This window comes from Oncorhynchus keta, chromosome 35, assembly GCF_023373465.1.
Source record: "Oncorhynchus keta strain PuntledgeMale-10-30-2019 chromosome 35, Oket_V2, whole genome shotgun sequence".
In the NCBI taxonomy this organism is placed as follows: Eukaryota; Metazoa; Chordata; class Actinopteri; order Salmoniformes; family Salmonidae; genus Oncorhynchus; species Oncorhynchus keta.
The window spans coordinates 74570518-74575517 of NC_068455.1; positions in this window are offsets into that span (position 1 = coordinate 74570518).

Below are 5000 nucleotides of genomic sequence, written 5' to 3' on the forward strand. Positions count from 1 at the left end.
CAATACTGAAGGAACAACAAACACTTTTATTTTAACTTATTATAATACATAAATATAGTCTATTTAGTCTCAAATGAATAATGAAACACGTTCAATTTGGTTTAAATAATGAAAAAACAAAGTGTTGGAGAAAAAAGTAAACGTTTAAGGTCCTTGCTCCGAACATGAGAACATATGAAAGCTGGTGGTTCAATATTCTCAGTTAAGAAGTTTTAGGTTGTAGTTATTATAGTAATTATGACGTGTCGACTATTTCTCTCTATACCATTTGTATTTCATCAACCTTTGACTATTGGATGTTCTAATAGGCACTTTAGTATTGCCAGCCTAATCTCTGGAGTCGATAGGCTTGAAGTCATAAACAGAGCTGTGATCAAGCATTGCTAAGAGCTGCTGGCAAATGCAGTAGTGCTGTTTGAATGAATGCTTACGAGCCTGCTGCTGCCTACCAACGCTCAGTCAGACTGCTCTATCAAATATCAAATCATAGATTTAATTATAATATAATAAACACACAGAAATATGAGCCCTAAGTCATTAATATGGTCAAATCCAGAAACTATCATTTCGAAAACAAAACGTTTATACTTTGAGGGAAATACGGAACCGTTCTGTATTTTATCTAACGGGTGGCATCCCCAAGTCTAAATATTGCTGTTACATTGCACAACCTTCAATGTTATGTCATAATTATGTAAAATTCTGGCAAATTAGTTCACAGTTCGTAACGAGCCAGGCGGCCCAAACTGCTGCATATACCCTGACTCTGCTTACACTGAACGCAAGAGAAGTGACACAATTTCCCTGGGTAATATTGCCTGCTAACATGAATCTCTTTTAACAAAATATGCAGTTTCAATTTTTTAAACTTCTGTGTATTGATTTTAAGAAAGGCATTGATGTTTATGGTTGGGTACATTTGTGTTTTTTTCGTCAATGTGCTTTTGTTAAATCATCACCCGTTTGGCGAAGTTGAAGTAGGATGTGATTCGATAATAAATTAACAGGAACCGTATTGATTATATGCAATGCAGGACAAGCTAGTTAACCTAGTAATATCATCAACCATGTGTAGTTAACTAGTGATTATGTGAAGATTGATTGTTTTTTTATAAGATAAGTTTAATGCTAGAAACTTACCTTGGCTCCTTGCAGCCACACGGTCCTTTCGACGCTGCACTCGCGTAACAGGAAGTCAGCCTGCCACGCAGTCTCCTCGTGGATCGCAATGTAATCGGCCATAATCAGCGTCCAAAAAGGCCGATTACCGAATTAATCGGCCATTCCGATTAATCGGTCGCCTCTATTCCTTATTCAGTAGATTGGAGTGCACTACTTTTGACCAGCCCTATGATCTATTGAAATCAAATCATCAAATCAAATGTTATTTGTCACATGTGCAGAATACAGTGTAGAACTAACAGTGGAATGGTTACTGACAGGCCCTTAACCTACTATGCAGTTGACAGAGAATAGAGTTCGATTTGGTAGGCAGACAAGTGTTCTATGATGTAATCCACAGTAAATAAACCAGGCCTGACAGTTAGTCCCTCTGTCTTCCAACCCTGTTTGTGTGTGTGTGTGTGTGTCCGGAGACACTGACCAGACCCCCTACAGCATGCCTGAACTCCTACACTCCTCCTTATCCTCCCTCGCTCTCTTCCCTCGCTCTCTTCTCTGGCTCTCTTCCCTTGCTCTCCTCTCTCGCTCTCTTCACTCGCTCACTTCACTCGCTCTCTTCCCTCGCTCCTCTCCCTCACTCTCTTCCCTCACTCTCTTCCCTCGCTCCTCTCCCTCACTCTCTTCCCTCACTCTCTTACCTCGCTCCCCTCCCTCATTCTCTTCCCCTCGCTCTCTCCTCTCACTATCTTCCCACCATAGAGGATTGAAAGACTTTCTCGTTATAAAACGGAATGCACATAAGCACTGCACACACACACACACACACACACACACACACACACACACACTCCAGGTCTCTGGCCCCGGCTTTGAGTTACATGGTTGGCTTCTTTTTCCTAATCCCCTGAAATGAGACTTGGGAACATCAGGAAAACCCTGGGCCGTGGCCGGTGCTTGGTGCTCCAGAAGGTAACACTGCTGCATTGTTCCTGACTTCCTCTATGGCGTTCCTGGGATCTGAGGGGCTTTGTGTGTGTGTGTGTGTGTGTTTGCGTGTGTGTGTGCTCTGACCCCTCCACCTGGCTATGCGAAGAGTGAATGATCCTGATATCTAATAGCAGGGAAGGGTGACACACACACACATAGACGAGCACACACACACTGTAGTCTCCACTCCCTTGTTGTAAACATCTGTTAAATAACTGTACTTCAGGAATTTTTAATCAGCCCATTTTCACTCCAGTGCCATCAAGTAGATAATATTATCTCAATTAAAATAAGAAGGAGTTGACTTGCTGGCATGTTAAATCCAACCACTCCCTAACCCACCCACACACACACACACACACACACACACACACACACACACACACACACACACACACACACACACACACACACACACACACACACACACACACACACACACACAAATCCAACTACTCCCCAGCTAGCGCTGTCAAAACGAATACCCCTTAAGAATTCCCAATTCCGTCAGATGGAACGGGGAGTGTGTTTTGGTTGAGGTCTACGGAACATCAACATTCGCTGATGTCACAAAGACAACGAAATGTCAGCAGTCCAGCTAGACTTGGGTGCATCTCAATAGTCTGGAGTGCCGTGCTCTCCTCTTATCTCCTCTCCTTCGTTGGTACTCATTCAAAAACAAAACAATATGGAGAAAAATATGGTGACAAGCAAAAAGGTGAATCCTTCTCGTATTTGTTGAAATCAGTCCTGCTTTTTTACATTAGCGTAGACAAGGAGACAAAAGGAAAGAAGATGAGGAGATGAGGAGAGGAAGCCATTGTAGAGTATTGAAAGGCAGCCATCCACTGTTTATGAGAAGCCAGACACTTCCTGTATGTGGAGTGCCAGACTCTTCTTGTAGAAGTTCCCCCTCCTTCTCCCTGTTCTCCATCACTTCCCCTATAAGGGGCATACCATTTAACCATCAACGTCAACAAAATGGCTGATAGAATGAGGAGAAAGCGACCACCACAACCATACACACACACGCACACACACACCCCCTGTTGGGGCTTGTTAAAGAGTCATTAGTACGAACCCCCCAACCGTGACGCTGAACAGTTCCGTACCCCCGGCTCCAAATTATACATTAACACACACGCACGCATACACACACACGCACACACACACACACACACACACACACACACACACACACAAATATGCACACACACACACCAATTATACACAAATTATACACAAAGACTCAAATTGAATACTGAAATGAACTGCAGAGAGTGGGGTATAGAGAGAAATAAAAGAGAGGAATCAGAGTATTTCCTGGAGGAGTGGCTAAATCTGAGTATTTCCTGGAGGAGTGGCTAAATCTGAGTATTTCCTGGGGGAGTGGCTAAATCAGAGTATTTCCTGGAGGAGTGGCTAAATCAGAGTATTTCCTGGAGGAGTGGCTAAATCAGAGCATTTCCTGGGGGAGTGGCTAAATCAGAGTATTTCCTGGAGGAGTGGCTAAATCAGAGTATTTCCTGGAGGAGTGGCTAAATCAGAGCATTTCCTGGGGGAGTGGCTAAATCAGAGTATTTCCTGGGGGAGTGGCTAAATCAGAGTATTTCCTGGAGGAGTGGCTAAATCAGAGTATTTCCTGGAGGAGTGGCTAAATCAGAGTATTTCCTGGAGGAGTGGCTAAATCAGAGTATTTCCTGGGGGAGTGGCTAAATCAGAGCATTTCCTGGAGGAGTGGCTAAATCAGAGCATTTCCTGGAGGAGTGGCTAAATCAGAGCATTTCCTGGAGGAGTGGCTAAATCAGAGTATTTCCTGGAGGAGTGGCTAAATCAGAGCATTTCCTGGAGGAGTGGCTAAATCAGAGCATTTCCTGGAGGAGTGGCTAAATCAGAGCATTTCCTGGAGGAGTGGCTAAATCAGAGTATTTCCTGGAGGAGTGGCTAAATCAGAGTATTTCCTGGGGGAGTGGCTAAATCTGAGTATTTCCTGGAGGAGTGGCTAAATCTGAGTATTTCCTGGAGGAGTGGCTAAATCAGAGTATTTCCTGGAGGAGTGGCTAAATCAGAGCATTTCCTGGGGGAGTGGCTAAATCAGAGCATTTCCTGGAGGCGTGGCTAAATCAGAGTATTTCCTGGAGGAGTGGCTAAATCAGAGTATTTCCTGGAGGAGTGGCTACATCAGAGCATTTCCTGGAGGCGTGGCTAAATCAGAGTATTTCCTGGATAATCCTTTGTTATCATATTGTTGTTGATCTGTCATCATTGAGGCAATAGCCAGGGCGTGACAGAGGAGCTGAAGTGCCTTATGTCACTGTTACGTCATGCTATGTCAGTCTTAATACCTCTCCTAAGTCTTTTATATTCTCCCTGTCTTCCAGGTGCGTAGCCAGGGCGTGACAGAGGAGCTGAAGTGCCTCAGTCTGCTGAATGCTCTGGATAAAGACCAGGACATCCCAGAAGACCTGGCTCAGCTGTTTGGAGAACCCTGCATCAAGCTGGCAGAGGGCATCAAGGCCTACATCTCGAAGGTAAGACTGGCACCCTATTCCCGAAATAGTGCACTACTCTGGCACCCTATTCCTTAGATAATGTACTACTCTGGCATCCTATTCCCTAGATAGTGCCCTATTCTGGCACCCTATTCCCTAGTTAGTGCCCTATTCTGGCACCCTATTCCCTAAAGTGTGTACTACTCTGGCACCCTATTCCCTAGATAGTGCCCTATTCTGGCACCCTATTCCCTAGATAGTGCCATACTACAGATATAACCTACATATAACCTACATCTGTGTGGTCTCATAGAACTAAGCCTTAAGTTCTATGAGACCACACAGATGTAGGTTATATCTGAAATGCCCCCCTATCTCTACTGTAGATAATTAACATAT